The sequence below is a fragment of the Ambystoma mexicanum genome, chromosome 2q, assembly GCF_040938575.1.
Source record: "Ambystoma mexicanum isolate Mex_15411 chromosome 2q, UKY_AmexF1_1, whole genome shotgun sequence".
NCBI classification, from domain to species: Eukaryota; Metazoa; Chordata; class Amphibia; order Caudata; family Ambystomatidae; genus Ambystoma; species Ambystoma mexicanum.
Window position 1 is genome coordinate 980,614,623 of NC_090924.1, and position 27,269 is coordinate 980,641,891.

Genomic DNA, 27,269 nt, shown 5'->3' on the forward strand with positions numbered 1-27,269 from the left:
CGAACCAAATAAGCTACGAGCCAGATTTGTTTATCAACTGCTTCGTAATTTTTATGCTGCTAAAATTGCAATTTTTAGAGAAGAATCGATGTACAATAATATGCATGTATTTTGTACTTGCTGATTTTAGTTTGTTGCTATTTACTGTTTTCATTATGCCTTTCCTTTTCTTTTCTTTTCTCTTTTTGAAAAGTTGAAATTATTCAGCTATATCAAAATAAAAAAAAATAATAAAAAAAAAAATAAAGAATTTATAGTATGATGGATTTTAAGATGGCATTTTGTAATAAAATTAATTCATTTGTATAAGACTTGTGCATTTAGCCTCTGTCCAACCTTATAGCTACGGTCCAATTTCTGTTTGTGTTTCTTACCATCCAGTATATCTCAGTGATGTGGGCATTATTGCCAAAGTAATTCGGGCAGGTTTACTCTAGCAGGGGAACCGCTACCATCCAGTACAACCCACTGATGTGAGCATTGTTGCCTAAGCTTTTGGGCCAGTGAACTCTACCAAGCGCACCGCTACCATCCAGTGCAGCCCTCTGATGTGGGCATTATTGTGTAATTCCTTCGGGGCCAATTAACTCTAGCAAGTGGATCACTACCATCCAGTATTGCCCACTAATGGGGGCATTATTTCCTAAGTCTTTTGGGCTAGTTAACTCTAGCAAGCGAAACGCTAACATCCCATGCAGCACTCTTATGTGGACATTATTGCTTCTGTCTTTCAGACCACTTAATTCTAGCAAGCAGATCGTTACCCTCCAGTACAGCCCGCTAATATGGGCATCGTTGCCTAAGTCTTTCGGGCCAGGTAACTCTAGCAATCCGACCACTACCATCCCGTAAAGCGCACTGATGTGGCCATTATTGCCTTAGTCTTTCTCATTTTACACTAGTTTGTTCAATCAAACGAGGCTAATGTTCACCATTTCTTTTAGTTAAGCCAGTGCAGATACGACCCACAAAGGCAGCGCTGATCATTGTGATCCTGCATGGATTGTAATTTTGCGGCAGAGTCATGCTGCGTGCGCTAAATACATGCATGTGATGTCCCTTTATTTTCTGCATTGGGCAGGTTGACCACATCCACCTAGGCCTCTTGCTCTGTGCAGCAAATGGACATATGCATCCCCACCCGCATTGATTTTACTGTGTGCAGAGAGTATGGACACTTCCTGGTATTCATAAAAATAACGGTAGTAATGCATGGATATTGTCACTGGATCACGCCACCACGAAACATGCGAAAATCACATTTGCATGTTAGCACCATTCAAGCAAAATGACATAGAAATGTGATTTCACGCAATAGGAGTTGGGCAGAGTTTTGTTCAGGATTACCGCTGACGGTACATATCACCTCACCTCTTGGTATGCCTGAAAATCCACCCAATTCAGATTTTGCATCAGACCCAGTGCAAATTCAGTGGTTTTCAAATAATAATGCCAGCGATATTCCAGAAATACTACTTTCCTAATTTTTAAAAAAAAATGCTTTAATCAATTTGGACCAGCAAATTAATGGTGGAAATTGATAATGTACATTAGCACCCTGGGCAGGGGTTGCAGCCAATCAGGTTCGGCGGATTGCGGGCTGAAACCTCTGATCTCAGCCTGCATTCCATGGAGACCGCAGGCTGCCTCCCCCACCCACCACACCATCTTCCTGCCACCCACCCTTTTCTTTTTCTTTTTTTTATACCAACTACCATCATCCTCAACCCCTTTTACCTGATTGTGGTACTGGTGACACCTTCCGCCGCCGCATGCAGCACCTTACTGCTTCTCATTTTTCCAGCCACAATGATGAAGGAAGAGGGGCTCTGTACGGATGCCCACCTTCTACAACCATGGCGGCCATCTTGGCAAAGTACGTTATTCATTGAACAGGAGGCACGCAGCGTCCCTGTTAATTAATGAACATACTATTTTTTTAGCACCCCTGTTATCCGCTTTGGTATCCTGGGGTGCTAGTGGCATTAGCAACCTGTTCCATGGGCTACACCGGAGGGTAACGTCCTGGAGCCCTTGCTTCGCTCGGGCCGTTAACTAGGGCTGCCGTGCTGTTACACCCCTTTGAGGCCATTGGAATGGGTTACTAATGCCACAGTAGTGGTTCAAACCATTACTGTACCTTTTACAAAATGCACAAAAGGATCAATTCACCCTCACAATATCCCTATCTGGAAACCTTTTTCACTGTAATAAAGGGAGGCAGCTGAGCTTACGTCCTGCACAATGACAAAAGATAAAAAATACTTTGGGGGCTAAATTACAATTTTTGCCTCAACCTTCTTTTTTGGAAATCCTACTCAAAATACCTCTGGTATTATACCATAGAACTATCAGAGGTATTCCGCTACTCACTTTGAAATGGAGTAGGGGTAAAAATGGCGCTGTACTGAAAATGCTGCAGTTTTCCCTGTTATTGACCAACTCATAATGACCTCATAATTTGCACTATTGAAAAGGTCAGGCATGTATTGTTTTCATTTTAAAAATATCATTTTATTGCAATTTTTAAAATCAAAAAGGTAGCAGTGCCTGTCCTCTTTAAAATGGGGGAGGTATAAATACAATCACTTTATGTCAGGCGGTGGAGATCTCTTCAAGCTCCAGTATCAAAAGAAAACATTTTCTTGAATAAAAAGCGCACAACTAAACTTGTAGTTGGCTCAAGCACCCAGACATATACAAAATTAGTCCACTTCGAAGTTACTGCTGCTCCTCCGGGCCAATAACTGCCAATAACTGTCACTCGTCTTGATTCTGTTTTTGAGTTGTTTCTAAGGTCAGCAGGGTAAATGTAACACTTAATGAACCCCACAAACCATCCAATGTTTCTCCCTGGTTCAGCAACAAATAAGTAAACTCATACACAGGCTTCTTCAGCCCGAGTTCCACAGGTACAGCAAACTGTATATGTTCACCCACATTAGTTACAAATCAGGTTACTAATGGCCGGTATCTTTTGGACGTGTCCCCTATGTAACAACTAAGAGCCCATAGAGCTATGTAACAGCTGTAGAGGAGCAGCTGCATGCCTCTGCAGGAATCCCCGCCCCTACCTCCCATATGTTGGAAGCCTGAGATTGTGCCGTGTTTGACACCAGCAGTTGTGCCAATACCGCAACGTATGTTTGAAAGAAGGTACGCATTGAGACAACCCTATTGACTGTATCCCCAAAAGGATGACAATTGAGAGAGGAACTCCCTGAAGGAATCTAAAAAAGAGTAAGTGGCGTCATAAGAGACGTCTCATGATACTGGCTGAAGAGGATGAATCGATCCAACAGAAACTAATGACGAAGTAAAGAATCAAGAGAGCTTTTAAATATGAAAAATATTACACGTGCAAAAGTGCTGCAGAGAATCAACCGTTCAATAATTGTACAGATGCTGAAACGCAAGTAGACTGTTATCATAGAAGCTGGCTATCTGTAGTGATTAGAATGCAGGCGAAGCTGCCATTGTATAGGAGCTGGACATCAGTATCATGAATTTTAGTAAACCAGGAGCCATGAAGAGGAAAGGGAAAATTGTGTTGCAGCGAGAATAAACTGAATCGTGGAGCCGCATGGCAAGGTTGTTTTTACTGGAGTCAAGACTGAAGCAGCCAATGTCGGCTATCTATTCTGGAAAGGAGTGAGATTGCACTGATGAATCATCTCTTGTTAAGGTGCAAAGAAAGAACACCAAGAGTGCCAAGTTAATTTCGAACATTTAAAACCTGCAAAATGGACCAAATCGTGGTCTCCTGTCACGTGAACCAAGATTGAAAATAGAGTTCGAACTTCTAAAAAGATCTCTGAGAGAAATTGAGTGTCCGTCTGTTGATGTTCGTTGTAACTCCCTGTTTTAGATCATTGTTAATAAAACAGTACTTTGCCGTCTTCCTGAGTTAGTTCGGTTATTTGGACTCAGAGTTATTCTGTGTGAACCCATCCATTGCATGCACGTTCCTAAAGGGCCCTAAGCTCACGGCATTAACCAAAAACATAAATGAGCAGAATAACCCTCTGAACTCCTGCAGTGTTCACCAGGATCACTTTTAACAACTCTTATGCTTGCTCAGCTTCACCGAAAATATATTATTTGTCCTCCCAAGTAACCTTCTGTTTAGCTGGTCTTAGTAAACCTGCCTTCGGCCGCCTAGCCAAAAAGGATTTTTTACAGATATTTGCTTTCTTCCCCCTTCTTTCCGTCACTGGTGCGAGATCTGGAAAAATGGGAATCCAATATCGTCTATACTTCAGATTTTCCTAAGGAGCTGCCACTTTCAAGATTCTCTCCTTATCACGCATATAGGATAGCTTGATTATGAGTGTCTGTCCGAGCATGAATTCAGAAGGCTTAATAATGGCACACATTTTAATTTTCAAGTACTTCTCAATGTATGTAGGGTCTTCTACCTCCAGCTCAAGCACGTCCAAGAGCCAGGTTGCGACAAAAGCTATTGGGTTGTCCACTCTACACCAGATGGGAGACTGAGGGCCCTCATCTGCTTCGCATGCACCAGGTTTTCCAGGTATTCAACACTGGTTTCCAATATTTAGTTGCCCTTGACAACCATTTCAAGCTAGTTTCCCATTTGTTTCACCCATTGGGGCCATTTGAGAACATTTCTGGTCTCATTTGGAAGTTCTTGGTTTGAGGGTGGAAGTTGTCATTTCCAGCTGAGCCACTTTTTCACTCATTTTATTGACTGTATTTTCCATCTGCGACACTAATTTCTCAATGTGCCCCAGGGGACCACCAGTGCTGGGTCTCGGAAAGGAGAAATTAGTCAGGACTCCTCTTATGTGGATTGCCTGTTACATGGTTCAAAGAAATCAGAATCAGCACCTTTCTCCTTTCTTTTGGTCTTAATAGACGCCATTTGCCCTTGATTCTGTCAGTGTTATATAACTTCCATGGCCGGAAACAGGAAATTCACATCAGACTTCTCACACAAGTTCAGCAGCCTTTTTTGAGTATTGCAGCTGGGCTTCGATCCGGTTTCATATATAGACAACACATCCGTTTTGGCACAACTGCGTGCTCCACAAGGCTCTTCAAAATTGCTGTGCTGTATAGGGTTAAACTTTGTATCCCTCACAAAAGATGGCTGCTCCCAAACCGGCTTCACTGTGTGAGCGTAAATCACGAAGTTCAGCACCAATCAAAGATGGTCCTCTCTGTTCTAATTCTACGTTGTTGCTGGGCTGCATTGCGACCTATAGACCCCCACTGTCACCTGATTCTCAGGTCCCTGCGGGTAGATCAGTGAGGGAGGCCACCTTGTGCCATATGGCTTGCAGACGTTCTGCGTTTACTCCTCTCGGCAACTTCGCACTTATCTCCTCACCTTGCTGAGCAGAGCTGTGATGGTTATTCTTCCTCTGGGCTGCCACCACCCGCAGTGGCTCTTACTGTTCTCTGGAGCGGTTCATCCTTCCACCGACCTCAGATGGCTCACAAATACCAAGGATCTTAAGTAGGTGTCACCCTTCACCTCCAGCATCTTGGGCCATGCCCCACGCAAACATGTATTTTGTAAGTGAAAATATATTGTGGTAGGATAGAGTAACTATTTTAAAACACTACATGCAGTATTGCCATGCTACTGTTCTTCGAAGTTTAAAAAAAAAAAACGTTTATAATAAGTCTAAGAATCTGCAGAGGTAGTTTGTATTCTTTTTCGGCAGATGTCAACATTTTTGGGTAAAATGTAAATTGGTTAACTGGAAAGATACAAACAAATATGCAACCCTTTAAAAGGACGTGGTGACTAAGCAATTTTGTTGCTGATGAAGTAAACAAAGGTGGTTTAAGTATCTCTGAAACCAAGGGTAATATGGTCAAATTTAAGGATGGATTATAGTTAGTAGAAACACCGACCCATTGATAACAATGATGTCTGGGATTGTTTGACAGATATTCGCTTTGCACCCCCCAATAACTCAAAGTGAGAATCATGGGAATTATGATTTTGTCCCCAGCTCAGAAACATGACTTGTAAATCGAAGAATACATGCGGCGGTCATACTAGCAACACTTACATGTGTCTCCCCATTGAGTTATTAATGACGTTTGATATACAAGCTTGACCTGCTGCTTAATAAAGAAGTGTGGCCTCCTGTATCACATATACTTGAACACAGCATCTGAAGAAAGTTGTGGAAAGTGAAATTGTAAATTATGCTATGAAGGTTTCACTAGTTTAATTACACAAATCAATTGTACACTGAACTATCAAAACACTATAAAAACCCACCCCTGTAAAGGAAAGACAGAGAAAGTATGTAGCGGTGCAGCACTGTGGACATTATGCAGGGAGGAAAAACAGCAAGAAATCCAAAAAGGGACTCAAAAAGGATATTTTTTACTGAAAAACGGTGCACAAGGGACATAGTCAGTCTCTCTGGCCCCAAAAGGAGGACGGGGGTTGGGGGCAGTTGCAAGTATCTTAGTCCAATGTTTGGCAGTTAGACAGCATCAAACCAGGCTTTGAGTGCACTGCGGTGCAAGATGACCCAGGTTCGGTGTGTTGAGTCGTGCTGATCCAAATACGAGCTGGCATCTTGCTGGTTCGATGGGGGGACTGGTGCAGCCCAAGTGTGGCATTTTGGTCATGCAGTTCGGATAGCTTACTAAGGTCAGTTTGAGTGCTGAGTCGGTTCGAGACTTTTCTAACTGCTGTTACAGGTTGATCAGTGATGCAAAGCTCCAGCTTTTCAAATTGTTGTCCAGTGGTACGATGTGGTGACGTTGGTGATCTGTCGCAGGGTTTACAGCTACAGTTCCACCGGCTCGATGCAGTAGAACAGGGAACCTGGCTTTTCTGACTCTCCAGATGCTCTGAGACCCACGGCAGTAGCTCTAGGAAATTGTGAGTCCTTTCAGGTTCTGCTCTTCCAGCCTAGGAAGGTTTGGTACAGAGTGACAGGTTCTGATCCTCAGCTCAGCAAGAGTCACTAGCAGTGTCCCCTGGGAGTTGGTATGATATGATATGATCGTTTATTTATATAGCGCCTATACACAATGTGTTTCAAAGCGCTTTAAGGCAAGGAAGGGAACAAGGGAAAATACAACAACATTCTTACAGGCCATGAAGAGTAAGGATGAAAAATTAACTATCGTACTCGGCCTGACGACATTTCAGATTGTGCAAGTGCTAAGACATAGATAATGAAGGAGGGGGAGAGTGGGAAGGAAATGGAAACTGACAGGCTACTACCATACTAGGCCTGACGACATTTCTGGTAGAACCGGAGGAAAACAAAAGGTGAGGGAGAGGGGTGCAGAAAGGGAGGGGAGGAACAAAACAAGTGACTATCGTACTAGGCCTGACAACGTTTCAGATAGTGCTGGAGGGAGGGGGGCAACAGTAAGGGGATAGGGGAGTGACAGACGAGGTTGCTATCATAGTAGGTCCAGGGACAATTCTGATAGAGTAAGTGCATAGAAGAAAGTAAGGGGAGGAGGGGAGGAGGTGGGAAAAGGGAGAGGAGAGGGGAGGAGAGAACAGACAGTAAGCAGTCAAAAAGAGTGGAAAAGCAACAGAGAGAGCGAATACGATTTCAGAAGTCAGTAGTAACACATAATGTTGCAAGCCAGGATACAAGATGAAGATGGAACAGCATGATTCAGGGCCACCATGAGTAAAAGATGCAAAGGAAGTCCAGCATGAGAGCTGAGAAAGGGTGACGCAGGGTGCCCTTCTTCTTCACCTCAATGGCTGAGTGCTTTGGATAGACCAACTCTCCCAAAAGAGGCTCAAATTACTTATGTCTAGAGGACAACATTTTACCCTTTAGAGCTCGAATTGGCCCTTGACTTGGCACTGGGACAATAGGATAAATAGATGTCTATGCTTAGCAGGATAGCTTTGAGCCGCCACCTGACATATGGGGATGCCTTCTGCTACATACCTTGAGCAACCGAGGGACTTGCATGCTCACACTCTTAGATCTGTTTACTGCTTTTGACACCTTGGATCACAGAACACCCCTCAACATGGTGAAATATTGTATGACCCTTAAACTACTTCACGTCAATCCCCTTAAAAGATGAATGGGACAGGATTGCAGACTTTAAATACTCTCCTGTGACAACACCTGAAAGAGCTTCACAAGGTTGCAACCTCTTCCCATAGTCTTCACCATTATATCGAAATATTAGGAAAGATGATTAGAGACATGGACACCGGTACACAACTCTATCTCTGAATCACTATCGACAAAGACACTGTCTGCCTTTCTCAAAGATTAAAAACCATACAAATTGGATCTCGTCATTCTACATAAAACTCAACCCACCTCTTCACAGTCTCTCCACATCTACACTTTAGAAACAGACCTCACCACCAACCTTTGCAATACGGAGCATTTCCCAAAAATGAATGCGAAGTTGCCAGGTTTACTGTTCGATAGAAAAATTAAACTTGATCAAGACCACAATAAAAAGGAGGCACTATCAATTTTGCATGCCGAAAAAGATAAAAGGCCAAATCCCAGAATTTACCAGCTGGGGCAGCGGCCCACATCCAGACTAGACTATAGTAAAGCCTTCCTGTCAGGCATCCCAAAGTCCTGACTCTCCCCATGTCACAGTCTCTGGAGGATAGCTCTCGGGCAACGTGCTCACCTTCAAAGCAAGACGATCCCCGGGTCCGTGCTTAGAAACCTCTGGGTATTAAGCGCGTTGTAAATAACCTATCATATCATTCATCATGCAGCAGCCAGAATCCTCTCTGGAGGAACACATCTCATCCATTGGACTTCATCATCCTAGTCCTCTTCATCAGTTCCTCATTGAAGTTCGTTGCAATAGTAAAAGTACACGCTTAACCATAAAAAACGCCCATCGACCTCACTGACGCACTCTACCTTTTGTAAAGTTAACTCACTCTATATGTGCACACAGGCTATGTTCTACCCTGTCTCTTTGTCTCTCATTCTCTTTTTCACTGCTGGCCAGCATGATCATGACTGGTACCTTTTTTTATCTGTTCTAGTTCCAACTCCATTTTAATAGGTGGCAATTGTCCAAAAAGACATCAACGATAAGTTAAGGCCACAACACAAAAAAGTACAACACAAGTGTCACTCGATAGCATTTGTTTCAGGACTGCAAACATTCCACTTTAACGGCAATGTGCAGGATATTACTCATATTATCATTTCAGTATGCACACATTAAATCTGATGACAGATAACACTTAAAGTGTTATCCCGATTACACAGAATTGTACATCGAATGAACAGCCATTAACAGTGTTCCATAGCCTTCATATTGAACTCATCAGTACAGGAGTGTTATATAAAGGTTGAGCTCATTGCAATATGTTTGTATAATGTTAATATTAAACAGTGTAAAGTTTATTTTATTTTCATACCAAAGGGAAAGATTCCACCCAATTAAGAGGCAGACAATGTAGGTGGAAATCAGCGATCTCTGCCACATTTTTGGCTGGCTTCTGGCACCTTTCCGCTAATTTGTTTCTAGTGTGTGTGCTCCCCCTTGCCATCACCACCTGTCCGCCACACTTGTCTGCCACATCCCCAACTCACCTTTTCTGTCTCCAGTTCTGGGCTCCTTCCGCCCATGGCTGCTATGGAAGTTGGACATTGACTTACTCCCTTTTCTTTTTTCCATGGTGGTGCCCATCTTTGATTCTGTTTTTTTGACAATGTTTGAATAACACCATTAAACCAATGTAAGTATTAGGAATGTGTGGAAAATCAGAGCCTTTCACTTTTATGATAGTGAGTGGTCATAGAATGGACCTTCGTAATCACCAAAGGGGAGCAGTTTCATTATGACATAGCAACAGCGATTGAGATTTATTTTAAATGGTGGAGTTACTCATGTGGAGAAGGGGGTGTTATTTTCCAGATGTTGCTTCAGCATTCCAGTTGTTGGTGCCACTAGGAGAAAGCACAACCTGGAATCTGTGCAAGAGAACTCACAGGGACGCTCCTTAGCAAGCCTACCAAATATCTCCACAGGGCATAACTGTGAGGCAGCAAACCTCCTTTGATGTTGATGATCAGCCATTTTATCCAGAATGTTATCCTCTTCCTTTTCGGGGAAATATAGGTTAGAGTTGGAGAAGGCGTGGAACCAGTCCTATGTCTCATCTCACATTCAAGCTGCAACAAGAGGATTAAATGTAAGGGTGCCAGAAGACGAAGGAGGCATCGCCAACAAGTTCCTTTGGATGAGACCGCATCTTCTCACAGACCCACTACGTAGGGACATCACAGGAAATATAATATTCGCAGGAAAGGACAATTTAGCATCTTCCGTCCCAAAACTTCTGCTTTGGAGAAGTGCACAGTGTTTGGAACAGAACCTCGGTGAAAGATGAAATACAAATGCCAACCAAAACTTCGAAACCCAGAATGTGGTACAGAGGTTTAGCTTGCTCAGCAATGGGAGACAACCAAATGTGACTCTTTCTCCAAGGTCAAAAGTTCTTAGTGCCAAGCACCAGACAACCACTCACTGCAACTCTGAACGCCACGACATGCACCCTACCTGGAAAGCTCCGAAAAAGAGACACATCTGCTGCCATCAACATGACTGGTGGGAATTTCACTAAATAACCCGGAGTGAGGGTTGACTTTGCTGAGTCGTACATCTACACTCAGGGACATGGATCTACGACCTTTGGCTCTCCAGATGTTTTAGACTACAGCTCACATAAGCCATTGCCAACATAGCCATCAATACATGATCATAGGATTTGAAGTCCAAATCATCGCTGGAGCCGCAGGTTGCAGACCTCTGCTCTGGGACAATGCTGAGGCTGGAAACAAAGAAGAAAAGTGCTCATGAAATCAGGCTCCAAATGATCTGTCAGGAGAATCTTTGGTGGCCATTGGCGTTTTGGTATAGGTTTTCTAAAGCCTGATATTGTTGCCACATTGCCCTGGTAGCACACAAGGTAGCAGCTTAGAGTTAGGAGTCCTATTTATAATGTTTTAATGCACCATCTACTGACTTAGCTACGGTGAAGAATGCAACGCTATGCTGGAAACCCCTTACAGGAGAATAGTATCTTAATGTTGCTATATAAGTGTAAACAGATAAGTTCTTACTCATTCACCATTAGAAAAGGTGTTTGCCATCAGGAGCCTCCTGGTGCTCGAGCAGCATATTTCTAGGCAGTGAGCCCGATTCATGAAGCCTTAAGAGACTTTGAGCTCAGGACAGGGATGCACGTTTCGCACAGCAGCGATGTTTCCCCAGGGCACACAACAACCATAATGCGGAAAGAGTGAAAATGCAGTACAAAAGCTGTGCATTCTGGCCTTGCATCAATATACAAGTGCCTGACGCATGCATGACACTTCCCTATCTATTAGCTTAGTGACTGCCCCAATGTGGAAGCAGGGACGGGTGCTTACCAGTGGTGACCTCCGGCATTGTTCCATGCATGCGTGAGCCAGACTACTGAGCCCACCATGATCTGGACTGTAGGGATAGCAAATCCTGCTCGCTGCAGTGCAAGGGGGCAGATAGGATCTCTACCACAGGACACATGAACTACTCTATAATGAATTAGTAGGATGTACAGCAGGTGCATGCATTGTCCCTCTGCTCCTTGAAGTTTAAATTATATGACGCCGTCGTTTAATCCCTCCCTGTCTCGGGCGAACGTAGCTTTGCTGTGCATTTATGGATGTATGGCAATGAGTGTATTGTCTCTTGTGTGTTGTTCATATTTTTTAACTTGCCCATAGGCATAAGTCAACTTTCACTAGTTACATTTTCTGTGACTCGGGCTCCAGTGTCAAGTTCTACCTTTAAATATTCCTGTCACGGTTTAGGCTCTTGGTCAGTTGCATTCTCCCTCCGCAGGACCATCTCTTTTGCAATGCAAACAGTTACACGGTCCATGTTATACGCTCCCTCCTGAGTTGGCATTAACAACCCCAATCAATTAAGGCTATGTTGGACGATTTCTTTGCGAATCCTGCCATGTGCGAGTACTACATCTAAACATACATTACTAAGGATAAAGGATTGTTTTGGTCAAGATATCCCAGAAGAAATACGCAAAGGGTTTGGCAAAGGGGGGCAAAGAATATTTTTACCTTGGTATAAATTAGTACGAGATAATGGCCCAGATTAAGATAATTGAAGGGAACTTGAACTTTGTGCCTTTTTTTTAGCTACACTATTTTACTGTATGGGTGCAGAGCATTCATGGTGAATGGCATTGCAGGGGTACCATGGTGGGCAAGGTCTGCCAAGCAGTTGATGGATGTTCATGGTGAGTTTGTTAGCACAGTGGTTAATGAAGCAGACTCACACTGATGGAGCACTGCACACAAAGGCTGGCAAGGGTGAGACTGAGTTTAGATTCCATATTAGTACCCGGCAGAGCCAAGCAGAGTGTACCCGGCCGGGAATTCCTTCAGCTGGGATTCCACGGCCATTGTTCCCGGCAGGGGCATGGCAGCCCCTCAGCCAATGAGGAGGCTCGAAGCCTCCCCGCGGCTGAGAGGCTCCATTCGCCCCTCGCCGGGGACTGGGGTAAGTCTTTTTTTTTAATTCCCTTCCCTCCCACCGCCCCCCCTCCCCCAACTTATCTTCTTGTTCCTGCGTCCCCAGCAGGGGACGAGGGAAGCCTCCAGCCGTGTGGAGACTCGGAGCGGGGCCACCCCTGCTCAGCGCCTCCACACGGCTGGAGGTTTCCCTCGTCCCTTGCCGGGGACCCAGGTACGTGTTTTTTTTTTTTTTTTCTCTCTCCCCCATCCCACTCCCACCTTCCCAACCCCACTTACCTTCTTTTTGTCCTTTTTCGGGAGCGGACGCGCTGGGAACACTTGTGTTCCCAGCGCGTCCGCTCCCGATGGCCGCCATGGAAAGGGAAAACGGAATCCGTTTTCCCTTTCCATGGCAGCGGACATTTTCTTTTTTTGTTTCTTTTTCTCCTGAAACGCTGCAGTGTTTCGGGACAAAAAAAAAGCTTTTCGTGCCCCGGTCACGCAATTTTTGTGGGCCGGGGTACTAATAGCAATATAACCCTCGCATAATGCCCCCGACGCTCGGGTTATATTGCTTAAGTAGGCTTCAATATCCTGTATAGGCGAGTGTTTCTAAATCACTCTGCTAACATCACTTGTTGCTAGTGTTTTTTTGCATTTACTAAAAGTAAGCTTACACTAGCTAGTAAACTACTAAAGGTGGCCTCTATTAAGATAAGGAAACCCTCACCTCTGTAGTGATGTCATCTCAGTAGTCATGTCACATCTTGAATGTGATCATGACATTAGCAATCACTGCCGAAGCGTGACGTCAGATGGAGAAGCGTTATGAGAGTGGAGAAGAGGAGGAGACGCAGTACATTGTGAGTACACTGTGACGTGAAAAGAGGAAAGGCTGAGGGGAGTATGGCTAATAGGAGCTGCTAGAGTGGAGAAGCAGAGATGGGCAAGACATGGAAGAGAAAGTCATTGGAGAGATTAGTGGGCGCTAGATGTGACAGTGGAAAAGAGAGCGGGTGCATGTGCGCTGAAAGAGAGATGCCAGACATTCTAGAAGTGGAGATGAGGGGTTGTAAAATGCTGCCATTGAGGGAAGAGAAAACTGCAAAAGATGGAAGGAGGAGCACATTGCACAGAAGCTTTCCTGATCACCTCTTCCATTGCAGGACTTTAAAAGTAAAGCCTTGTGGGCAGTTGTGCTGACTAATCTGCGAATACCAGATTGATATGGAGGGGATTGGGAGGGTATTTTAGAGTTCTGACAATCTGTTGCTCGATGATCAAGCACTTTTAATAAGCAAAGCTAACGCGAATATGTCACACACAAAGCGCCTTTTCACCACATCGGCCTGCCAAGTGTAACAAAGCCCGACCCAAATTCTGCAAATGTGGTTCTCTGAAGGAGAGTGGGGCAGATGGTCTGTCTGACAGGCCTGATGGTCTGTGGCAGATGCATTGTCTTTGCCAGCCTCCTTGTCTGCATCGACTCCTGGCCATGTGTGTGCCTATGTCTCTGTATAGCGACATTATTTTAAGGTTATAGCGCACTTTCTAGTTTCAACCCACCTTTGAACAATTTATAGGTTTGAGGAAAGGGAAATAATATTCCCCAACCGTGTATGTTCAGACTATTGCAGAATACTTGGCGACATCAATTAGCTGTACATTATGGGTAAAAATGCAGCATTTTTAATTCATCAAAAATATATTAGGAGCTGGATTTTTTAGCCTTAGGGGCCCCAGGGTAGACATGCTGCACCTGGCACACAGCAGGGCTTTCACCCTATTAGCCAAAAAGAATGTCACTCACACGTGTATGCTTTTTGCACGGCGCGATGCAGCATGCTCTTAGTGATGCGGCCACATATGACTCTTTGTAAAGCTGTCAAAATGCGCTTCCAGCTTTGCCAAGGGTCAAAGACAAATGGGCTTGTGATGAAGACCATCGCTAGCCTCCCCTCTGGGAAGTACCTGAGAGTTAGCACCACCAGAGTTTCGATGACTCTCTCTCACACACACACTCTCTCACACACACACACTCTCACACACGTCCGTCATATACATGGGGCACTGACTCATAGTTGAGGAAACACATCGCAGAGAATGTGAACCTGCACCTGGGGCCGGGGACCACTCTATCTTCAACACTTCCTGTCCAAATAGCCCACTGCTAGACCCCGGCGTTCCTTTTGCCACCAACCCCCTGCATGTGAAGCAGTTTGCTAAACAGAGAGCTGGCTGCTAATCATATTCCTGGGCAGGCTCCCTTCTGTGGAATACCTCCCTCTCCCTCTGCGACTTGAACAGGACCTTCTTAAGCTTGGAAAAAACCTCAAGACCTTTCTCTTTATCTCTTCCTTCTCCTCCTCTTTTCCTTGCTAATCATAAAGTAGCGTGACTGATGTGCAGGGCCCTTATGTAACCTCAGGGCTCTGACCCCCCACATCTCTCATCCCAGCCGCTGTCTACTTGACTGCACTTACTTAGGCTCCCACGGGTGGATGCACTTACTTTCTTCTCTTCTTAACCACTTCCCCAATCACTTCTCCATGAGCATCACAGCACCTATCCCTTAATCCTCTCTCCTCTGCACTTGCACGTTCTGAACACTCACAAGGCATAGTAGGCTCGTCTTCCCCTCCACCGTTATTCTCATTATTTGTTGTGCTATTAATTCAATAATGTATCTTTGTTGTAATTCATTGCCCACCTTCCTCTGTTCCCACCCTGTTGCCCTGTGGGCGCTTTGAAACAGTTTTTGCTCATTTTATAAGCGCCCAACAAATGACCAATAAATAAATAAGTAAATAAAGATAGAAGCACAGATTTACAGATATCTAAAACTGCCCCTGAAAACTGCTGCACAAATGTAGCTCTAAATGTCAGCCTGCTTCCCCTCTAAGGAAAACTATGTTCTTTTGAGACCTTTTTTGGTTGGATATTTTTGGAAAAAAACGTTTATTAATTGCTATTTTAGTGCAGATAAACGATTTGTCAGCACGCTGATTTGTAAAACGATTAATTTGTTCCTTCGTCAAATCAGTTATAACTTAAGCACCTAAACTAATGAATTATTTTGAGCCTCTGACATGAAATGTCACACTTGTAAAATGATTTCTAGAAGGCGTGCGGATAAACTTGACATGCTTTTAAAAACTCATTATTCAGGTCAGGATATAATCTGGTGCAAACCCTCAAAGCATTTAATCCAGAAATATGTAACTAAAATTACTTTTCAATTTATCAGCAGTGTCTCATCACACACCTACCACACTGATTCTGAAGAAGTACAAAGGCATGGCAAAGTAGCAAATGAGGGGGATTTCTGACAAGTGCTGTGACAAATCAACTTCCTGGGCACCAGTGGTCCAGGGATGAATATTGGTTTCTAAACCATCAATCAGTTCTACACCCGTAGTACACCAGAATGGATCCGAACTGATTGGAAACACAAATTAATTATAAACCTCCTTGTCCAATTTTGGTAACGTGAATGGAACTGCAGGCTTATCTCCCCAAGGTCGTGGTCATTTAACCAATGATAAAAGGGACTGTCCAGTCAAGGTTGAATAAAAATATCTACTTTATTATTATCACAAAAGACACTTCTAGCACATTACAAAATACAACCCACCCTGTAAAGGAATACAGAGTACAGACAGTTTCAAGAAGGAAAGGGGATGCCATCTGGATACTGACAGGAGGCTGGTCGGTAAAGTAATTAATCTCAATAGTTCAAGGATACTTGGTTTCAGCACAAAGGGAGCAATGGGTTGTAAAATGCCACTAGTGGCCTTTGGAGAAGAACCGGGGACAGAACCACAATGCACCTTGTGCTTGTAGAAGTTCTTGGTGTTCGGCTGGGTTAAGTCGGTTTCAGGCTGCTTTGCAGTTTCTGCGACAGTGCTCAAGATGGGAAACAGCTGTGGGTATCAGGCGGCAGGCTGTTCGGCGAGCGAAGCTGGATGGATGGCTGCGGGGCTGCCCGACATGGTGGATCAGGGTCAGGAATTGATGCCTCAGAGCTGGTGTGTGGGTCTGAAGCACTGATCAGGGCATCTCAGACAGTGTTAGCGACTGCAGCATGACAACAGCAGTTGGTTGCAGCTCGACGGGCTTGACAGTCTCAAAAATGTCGGACGCTGATTGATGCACTCCTCCTATCTTTTTCGCTGGGCTTGTGTCATCCTTGAAAGCAGACGGCCCAAAGCTGAGGAGAGTGTTGCAGGCAACGGCCAAGTCCTTCTTTCAGTTCAGAGATCTCTGGCACTTTCCACCTAGGAAGCTTGCTTGCAGAGCCTAGTAGGGCACACTGTGTGCTGGTGGGTACCGGTTCTGGAGCTGCTAGAGGGTCCTCTGGATTCAGCACCCCCTCTGTTCCCTGGGAGATGTTTAGGGGGAGGATCTTGCTTCTCTCTTGGAAATCCTGGCCTTCGTTTACTGGCGGAAGCTGTAAGGCAGACTGTTGAGCCAGGGTCCAAATGAGTCCTTCTTGTTACTCCTTGTGAAGTCTTCAAATGATCTTCCAAAAGACGTGCTTGACCCTTTTTTAAAGCCAAATGGCATGAGCAACTCTACCCTATTAGTCCAGAGTGAATGAGAGCTAATCTAAGTATCTTCTTTGTGAATCATTCCCTGGAAATCCATACTCCTGTTAAATCTCCCCCTACCACCGAACACAACATAAGAACAACCTAGCCTCTTCAACAAACAAAATAAGAAATGGTTTACTTAGTGTACTGAGTATTGGTATACACTGATGTCATCACTCGTGTGCATTAAATGTGACTGATTGAATGCATTTTTAGAGAATGCCCTCCCTTAAGATGTTACTTCTACCTTACCTAAATTATTTAGGAAACAGTAGTGATTTGAGCTTATTGTTGAATAGGATTGGTTGAGGATTTCGCACTGTTGTCAAAAGGTAGGGTGTTGTATGATAAAGCACCTCTCTCCCCCTTTAGAAACCAACTTTAACTTGGGAAAGAATAGCAACGCTTGAGAAGGGCTCCTTAACATTTGCAGCAGGTTGCAACTCAGCATCCTTCGAGCAAAGCTAAACTAAATAGAGGTTTTGTACCCATTAAAGGTGAGTAAAAGTGATACGTGGGGCAGCGAGGGCCACTAACTTCTTACAATGCCCTGTACCTGGATCTGATATTCCTGCTGCAGGGCTCAGCTAGTCGGCCACTTTGCAGAATTATGCTTGTTCTTACCTGACTATATGTCTCTCAGGTACTGCGGGACTGGACTAAATAACAGAACCGAGCCAGGATTCCCAGGAACATGAAGGATTTGATGGTTGGTTGTCAATTTCTCCAAATCCACCATTCATGTTTCCGCTTTGAGGAAGTATAGCCTTCCAGGCTGCATGTGTTTAATGACTACAGTCAATGGATGCCTATTTTCGCATGGGTAGACAAGGCATCGTTTCCTGTTTTTTGTCTGTCTCGGGTCCACACCCCCTCTATCCCTGCCCCAGTTCGCAGACCTGTCTTTTTTGCCCTCAAGCCATCTCGACCCTAGGTGCTTTCAGCCGCCCCCTTCAAGTAACCTTTTCACAAATGCACCCCCTTCACTTCCCAGTGGCACTTTTCTAATCCACCTCTCCTTCTCTGGCTCTCCTCAAATCTTGGTGCTTCCACCATGCTTTGTCACTCTCCTCCATAACGTCCCTCCGAGGTGCGTCACCCCTATGGGCGCTGAGTACCTGCACCGCTCCAGACCAGATCTTTGCTTTCTGGTCCTGTATCACTTCTTTCACCTCCTCCAATCTACACCGGTTCTGATTTCCGCATAAATGCAGCCAAAGCTCTCCGTTTACAGGGAGTAGTAGGATTGTGGGCACTCATTATGAGTTAGGCGGTAGGTGGAAAAAATTGCCGGTAACTGAGTTACTGCCAATTTTACCACTACGCCAAATTATGAGTTTGAGTTTTGAGTGGAGGATTTACATCCAGCAAAACCCAGGAGGTAAATCTTCCCGCTCAACGCCGAAAAACCATCAGAATTTGCAGAATGACCACAGCCGTAATTCTGCCACTGTAATTCCGCAAAAAAAGCCCCATTGGGTCCAATGGACCCACAATAAATGGGAAATTAGATTTCCACCACCACTTGTAATCAGGCAGAAATTCCGCCTGACCAAGTGGCGGTAACGGTAATTCCCCAGGGCTATTTTCTTTTTTTTTTGAGGATTTACTGCTGATTCTCCACCAACTCGTAATGGTGCCTTAATTTGTCTTTCTTTCTGCCTGGCTATTTGTGAAAATGCGGCCTTTCCATTGACAAATCACTGCAACCAGTTCTTCGTCAATAAGTATATTTTTTGGGAAGATGTTAGTTCGTCAATGGGATGCCTTCAGATTGATGCCACATGGAATGTTCTACCTTTGCAAGGAACTCATTTCAGGATACAGTATTTTCATACTGTGGAGTCAGTTTGAAAACTGACCTGGATTTTGGCATGCAGTGGCTCAATGAGCTCACCACACCTCCCTGAAAATACACCATTTATGGTGATGACATGATATCATATGCGGATACAAAAACACTAACCACCATCTACTCCACTATCCAATCATGGATGGCAGATAACTGACTATACCTCAATAGTGAAAAAACCGAACTCCTCCTCATAGGGGCACCTTCCACTCTGGGGAACCTCGGTGAACAGTACGCTTCCTTCACTATTGACAACATTCCCATCAAGGTCTCCAATCACGTGAAGACACTCAGAGTCTACCTAGACTCCGACCTGTCAATGGATAGCCAGGTCAATGCCATTGCCTCCTCCTCAGCCTACTACTCCAAAGTCCTCAACGCTGCCAGACCTTTCCTGTCACGCCAGAATTGCCTCACCATTGCTAGGGCAATAATCTAGGCTAGACTACTGTAATGCCCTACTCGTTGGGACCTCCAATAAAAACCTGGCCAAACTTCAGCTAGTTCAAAATAATGCACTGAAGGCAGCCACAGGTACCGCGAGAAAAGACCACATATCCGAAGTCAGAAGACAGGCACACCGGTGAAAGAGAGGATTGTTTTCAAAACACTCGCCCTCACCCACAAATGCCTCCATGAACTTGCTCCATCCAACTTGACCCAAAGAATCACCAAGCACTCTGCCACCAGACCATTAAGAATGTGCTACTCCAACACGATTGTCACGCCCAAAACACGCAAGGTGCGCGCCGGTGGTGCCAGCTTTCACACACGGGCCACCACCCACTGGAACTCACTGCCACCGCACATAAGAATGATTGAATCCCACCAAGCCTTCCGCAAAGCTGTTAAAACCAAGCTCTTTGTATGAAACGTACCTGACTGCATTCTGTTACTGTATTACGAATATCATGCTTCACCTGCAACTATGCCTGTAATTGTGTATCCATAAGACCTCCGGTCTCATGCATATCCGCTGATTCAAGAATCCAACACTTACTTGTAACAGCGCCTCGATGTCCATGGGCTGCAAGTGCGCTATACAAATGCGAATAAATAAATAAATAAATAAATAAATAAATAAATAAATAAATAAATCATACCGGTTTTCTTGCTCATTAATGCTAACTTTACATTTTATAAATAAGCACAACTTCTTAAGAGAAGGCCAAGTACTAATTTGCTTCAGAAAATGTTCCTGAAGCAATGTGAGATAAAAATGAACAATGCTATACCAGAAAAGACTATACCATGTTCGCATTATAATTGAATACAAAATATTTTCGCCCACATTTGACCACAACTAAATAAGTCAGTGAAGAAAAAGAGCACTGCACTTATTCTCCTTCCAGAAATTGCAGACACAAGAAGCAGACAAATGCACATAGATTCAAATGTTCACTGGTGACAATCCTGATAGCTTCTGCTTCTAAGTAATACCCTGATGCCATGATTAGAAAAGTCATGTTTCATGTGAATGCAGTTGCTATTTGTATCAACAAATGATACAAATTAATCAGATTGTGTTACTGCTATTCAATCCTGCCTATAACATTACTCCCTTTGTCCCCACAAACCACTGTGTACCCCTCATCAGAGGAATCATCCTCTCCATACTAGACAACGCCACCACACTCCACATCTTCTCACTCCTCAGTCTTTGTTCGACAAGCTGCAATTCACGCAGAATGAGGCGGCCAGATTAAACTTTAGTCTCAAGCCAAACTTTCACATCAATAACTTTTTTTAGGCGACTCCTTTTACTTGCGGTCTCAGCGCACGTGATCCCCTTGAAGAACCTTACCAACCCCCAAAGAGCCATTCTCGGCAGCAGGGCATCTCGCCTGCAAGACCAGATCATGTTTTCCAAATTTCAAGGTCCCCTCAATGATCCAATTACCGACTACTCACCGACTACTCACCACATCAAGATTATTAAAGCAAAGGCTAGGAGGCTGCAGCTGGACTGGGCATCCCCTGGGCCTCTAGAACAGTTTTCCAGCCCTCTTCTGCCATAAAGAAATTCACATTGTCTTTGGGTGCAGCCTTAATACACACAGGACCGCCTCACCAACTGAGCTATCGCCATCCCCTATAAATTGATCCAACTCCTGCGGACCTCTATCTTTGGCCCACCCTGCCCCCTTTTACACCTCTTCCCATCCGTCATCTTGTCTGATTGACTTATTCTCTATCATGAATGTATTTCACGTAAACCATACAAAAGTGACATTAGCAACGGATGAGTGGCGGATGCGTTTTCTAAGGCCTTAACTTCTGAATGGAATGTATTTTATGAGTTTACGGAAACATTGGTTTAACTATACAAAGGGTCAGCTGTCCTCCACCCTGCCCCCCGCCCCCGGTAGATTACTAAGGGAGGTCCTAGAAGTGAAACAGCAGTCCTTATTGGATATTGAAAGCTTTAAGGAATTATTTGTGGCAATTTGTGTGTGCATTTGAAGGAATTTCTCCAAGGATATACATAATACATGTACAGAAAGCCTGTTTATATTTATAGAAATCAAATAAAAATGCTGTGACATGGAAACAACCAAAATATTAGGCATGTATTCACAATTAAAATAAGGCTAGTTCAATTTGCCAAAATAGTGTTTGAAAACCACAATGGACATGTCTATAAAGACACATACACATTTTCAAATCAGGATTTATTTGTGCATTCTTAAATTAACACTTCAAAAGTACTTGTGCATTACACAATAAATTCTTCTGGTTGTCTTACATTTCTTGAAGGTATCAGTGGAATAATACCTAGTGTACTGACATGTCTAGCAGAATATTAATCAACATACTTCTCTGGAACGCAGGAATGGCTAAAGCAATTATTAGGACATTTAGAATGCATAAATCAATGGGTCTTTACGGTATGTGCTTGAAAATCCATTGGCTAATGTTTGCCAAAGTTGATAATAAAAGGGATTTCTATAGGAATGAAAATAAATGTTAACATGCATGTCTCTTAAATATCATCAATGTGGGTTGGCGGTTACATGTTACAGGCAGAACTTTCATCTGGATCAATTTGTTGATTCACATGCAAATTAATTCAAATTGAGAGCTACCTGGTAGTCAGCTACACGCCATGTTGTTAAATGGATGCCAATTCATTTGAATGTTTATTAGCTAGTTACGTAATTTGCAATTGAGTTTCTATGAAGATAATCAGTATTCGCAGTTGACTGCATTTTGTAACAAATTGATGTACCAAAGTAATCAACCTTAAGCACACAGTAGCACCAACAAGCCTAATGTTTCTCAAAAATGCCTGAATTAGTTCAAAATCCTCAAGGATATTTTTCCAAATCAAAGTGTGTTGCTTTCAAAGTTTCTAGTAACTGGGTCATTGCCCTTTTCAACTTTACTTAAGCAAACCTGGTCTGTGTGTCTGAGGTCCACTATGAACACTGTTTTGTTACCCCCACCCCTTAACTCATACCATATTACCAAAGTGTCTCCTATTTGAGCATGCATATGGAATGTAGAGCACAATATCTTTAGTACAAGTTTGGTGAATCCTGTTTTTTGGAATTGATATTATTAGGAACTGAAATATGGATTTAACATGTGCAAAATGTCCTACCAGTGATAAATACAGATGGATAGATAGATAGATGGATAGATAGATCGCTAGACATGAACACATACATGTTATGTGACATTTGGAGGGGACCTAACTGCCATTGTTATGGCCTCAAAGCACATTGGGTTGTTAGGGAATTCGGTAGATCATAGTCTGAACATTACATGATAGACAACACTTTGGCATAAATACTAGTACTCTAACGTTATCCTGAACAGTGTTTCTTTGTTGGGTGCTCAGTACTGTATATTTGACTGTCAGTGAATTAGCGATTGCTGGCATGAGATTTGATTTTGGGCTGCGGGTTTATAACATGCCAGCTATTCCCATGATGTTGTGCTGAAAGCTGGAGCCGAATGATCTAAGACGCAAGTGGAGACAGGATCATCCATCTTGAAGCCAATGATTGCGGTATAGTGCACAGCTGTCATTGGAATGACTTCCCAATGCTGAAACTTTGTTCGGTGAGTGCAGTTGCTGTACAGATCAGGGCTCGAGTATATTGTGTGTGCAGGTGTGTCTGTGTGTGTGTATTTATATATTTGCATATACAGTTCTGAGCACGTACATGCCCATATATATTAACTTATCATCACACACACAAATGCACACAATTCCTTGATGACCATTATATGCAACCCAGACAGAGATACTGATAATACATTGCATCAATCAAATGACTACATTAAGAATCTGCAGTTTTCTGTCACGTTCATGGCTGTAAATAAACTACTGCCTGTCGAGAAAGGTCCTATTTGTGGCAAAAACGCTCTCTAAATCAAAAGCAGTAATTAATGCTGCTGTGAACTCCACATTTAAAGGTCGGGAAGAGCAATTATATTTGTTGCTTCAGCCCACAGAGACCACGTCAGCTTTTCTTAATGAGCCTTCGAGTCAAACCCAAAGCGGACTCTGCTGTCTTTTATTAATCCATTTTTAATAGAACATTTGGTATCAGAGCATCCTAATGAGCGGACCTCTCCCCACCCTTTGAAGTCCAGCCATGAATGTTTACGCCTCTATGTGAGACATGGCGTGGTCATTACACTGCATGCTGGCATTGGAAACAGAGCATCCACGATGAGTGCTGTTCTCCACCACCCATTAAAAGTTCAGCCATGAATGTTTACGCCTCTATGTGAGATATAGCGTGGTCATTACACTGCATGCTAGCAATGGAAACAGAGCATCCACGATGAGTGCTGTTCTCCACCACCCATTAAAAGTCCAGCCATGAATGTTTACGCCTCTATGTGAGACATGGCGTGGTCATTACATTGCATGCTGGCATTGGAAACAGAGCATCCACGATGAGTGCTGTTCTCCACCACCCATTAAAAGTCCAGCCATGAATGTTTACGCCTCTATGTGAGATATGGCGTTGTCATTACACTGCATGCTGGCATTGGAAACAGAGCATCCACGATGAGTGCTGTTCTCCACCACCCATTAAAAGTCCAGCCATGAATGTTTACGCCTCTATGTGAGATATGGCGTTGTCATTACACTGCATGCTGGCATTGGAAACAGAGCATCCACGATGAGTGCTGTTCTCCACCACCCATTAAAAGTCCAGCCATGAATGTTTACGCCTCTATGTGAGACATGGCGTGGTCATTACACTGCATGCTGGCATTGGAAACAGAGCATCCACGATGAGTGCTGTTCTCCACCACCCATTAAAAGTCCAGCCATGAATGTTTACGCCTCTATGTGAGACATGGCGTGGTCATTACACTGCATGCTGGCATTGGAAACAGAGCATCCACGATGAGTGCTGTTCTCCACCACCCATTAAAAGTCCAGCCATGAATGTTTACGCCTCTATGTGAGACATGGCGTGGTCATTACACTGCATGCTGGCATTGGAAACAGAGCATCCACAATGAGTGCTGTTCTCCACCACCCATTAAAAGTCCAGCCACGTTTACATTGGTTTCAGAGTATCCATGATGAGTGCAGCTCTCCCCACCCTTCAAAGTCGAGCTATGAAAGTTGACACCTCCATATGTGATATGACGTGGCTATTTTCAGTGCATTGTATCATTGCGGTTGGTAACATTTCTTTTTGTGGCTGAGGCTCTCAGAAATTAGGCTTTTGTGGGACTACACAATTCAGATACAGCGGCTCAGCATGTGGTTTTGTTATGGAAAACGAATATAGTAGAGCCAAGGGCAAAACATCCTACATTTGCTCATCTAGGGTGGCATTGCAGAAACGTTGCACTGATGCAAGAACACTTGGCACTGAAGAAAACATCTCTCAAGTTCAAGACGCCTAGTCTCTCAATGTACCAGGCAAAGGGCTATGACTAGGGTAAACATTGCCCTGGGGCAAAAATGCCTTCAATTATGTTGTTACACTGGGATGTTTCCCCTAGTGATTATTGTATTTGCACAAGGGCAAGTTTCTGTAATACCATCGCTAAATGCCATTTTTGTTTAATAAAATAAAAGTGTTAGAGAAGGACCTATAAGCAACAAGACAGTTTAAATTAGGGTTGAGCAAAATCTGGGATGACCCGAGTTGGGCGAGTTGAGTGTCCCTCCACAAGCCGTGTGATGAAGCTCTGATTTCTGACACCACTCCGTCTGTACCAGGGAAAGCCTCTCCCCGGTGGAGGGAGCGCTGCTTTCTGATGCGCCGCCTTGCTATTCGTCAGCCCCAGTGGAACAGCCACATTGCGGAGAGATGTTAGCAAGCACAGGGAGCCTTGAAAGCGATGTCTTCTCGTGGCTCGTCTTGAAACCGAGAGGCATCGGTTCTAATCCTTACTCTCCCAAAATGAGCGACATTGTTTGATCTTGGGGAAATAACTAAATCCACCTGTGGCTCAGTCGCCTTGTCTGGCAGCGAGGAAGAGCCTGCGCTCTGAGGTCAAGTGATGCTTGGCCATTGTGTCCTGGCTGGCCACGCCAAGAGGGGATTTAGGTAGTGCCACTGAACACAAGCTTCCCAACTGCCAGCTACCTCAAACCACCCACACTTTTTTGGCAGTAGTACTTTTAAATGCTCCACGCCTCTCATCCCATCGCATGACAAATCCCGTGTTTCAGAGGAAACGGATTCTATGTATGGCCATGAAATATTATCAACCGCCGATATGTCAGGGCACACTACACACGCCTGTCCTAATGTTATCCACAAAGAACGCCCTCATGTTGATCCTAATTCATTTAAGCTATCACCTGAAGCGACATATCTTTGTCCCAAAATACATTTGGCAACACTTTTAATTCAGCTGAAAAAAAGTCCGATATAAAAAGTAAACGACTTGTATGCGGTGCCACTTAAACACGCGCGTTTTGTTAGAAGCCTTACCCGTTATTTACTAAAATGTATGCTCGATATTGGTGCTAAAAAAACTTCTGCATCATTACGGCGCCTAATAGTCGAGTTACTTGGGTTACGCGTGCCATGTGAGATCTCTAAAGGTAGACTGATGAGTTTACCTGTTCAGACTGTCGGGGGCTGAACATACACACACATACCTTTAAACAATGAAATCCGTACAGTTAAAAAGGACGAGCGCAGCTGCGCAGACATACACATAAATAAATAAATAACACTGACAACTATTCTGATCTGGGCCACTTGCAGAAATCGTGCACTTCTACCGGACTTCAAAACTGGCGGGCGCGTGTTCGCAGGGCGCCCTGCCTCCCTCGGAAACTGAATCCGACTCAGACACGGAAAGTACGCACGCGGCTGAGCTGTCCTACCTGGCGGCTGAAGTGACTCCGCTCCGTCCGGGTCGGCGCTGCAGCGAGAAGTTAGAGCAGGTTCCGGCGCTGCTGCTGCTTAAATAGCGGGGCGCAGCCAAGCCGCTCTGACATCTATTTGCACAGCACTGACGCAGGCGAGCGATCTTCGCATGCACTGCTGGGGGCGATCAGATCATAACCAATTCATTTGCCTCCCGGGGAAAAACCGTCCGAGATCTTACGCAGGAAATCCATCTCCGGTTAACCCCTTGCTCTCTTATCCTCTTCCAGGGAGTTGCCTTTAACACTGTCAACAGCCGCTAATTAGCACATGTACGCGTCTTGCATGGCATGGGCAGTGATAGGTTAGGCAGTTTTGATTGTAAAACGGTATCATATGATACACGCAACAGAGTCTTTAAATCTGTCATGGGGATGCATGCAACTGTTTAAACGGACTCTGTGTGGCTAGCCCACCGAGCTGAACTTTGCAAGTTCACTTCACCCAGCCCCTCTTCCTTGCGAGGTTCATGCAATGGATAGCATTACACTGGGCCTCATTATGAGGTTGGAGGTGATTACCGGCACCGGTAAGGGTGCCGGTGCCTGTAATCCCTTACCTCCATATTCCGAGGTCCCTTAGCGTGTCCCGCTATGGGCGCCTGGTTTTATCAGGAGCCGCTAAGGGGCCAGGGAGCTAATAACGGGCCCGTTATTAGCTCCATCCCCATTCCCATTGAGCCCTATGGGGGCTCGAATGGGAATGGGGAATGGTTCTCGGAATGTGGATTTACCGGTCCTCCAAGGTTGGAATGACCCGGTAAGTCCCTATTTCGAGATCCCGGACCCGGAATGCGGTAAGGGGGTAGCCATGGTGCTAATAGCACCATGGCTACCTCCAACCTCGTAATGAGTAAGAACCAGGGCTTAAGTGGGCTGGGGCTAGCCAGGGAAGAGCCCCAGCAGGCTCGGAAAATTATGTTTGAGCCGTAGCCCCTGAAGTCCCCTGCTCACCCCGGCCCACCGGG

General features: G+C 44.4%; 1 protein-coding gene across 2 annotated transcripts in view; it reads right to left on the bottom strand.

Annotated features, from left to right (window-relative positions):
• Nucleotides 1–27,269, bottom strand: part of CCK (cholecystokinin) — a 91,402-nt gene that overhangs the window by 42,958 nt on the left and 21,175 nt on the right. The window contains exon 1 of one of the 2 annotated variants that reach the window (XM_069648290.1): nucleotides 26,260–26,388. The exons of the other annotated variant lie outside the window; for it this stretch is intronic. The gene's annotated coding sequence lies outside the window, so the exon portion shown is untranslated. Of the gene's footprint in view, nucleotides 1–26,259; nucleotides 26,389–27,269 lie in introns of those variants that run through there. 2 annotated transcript variants of the gene reach the window in all.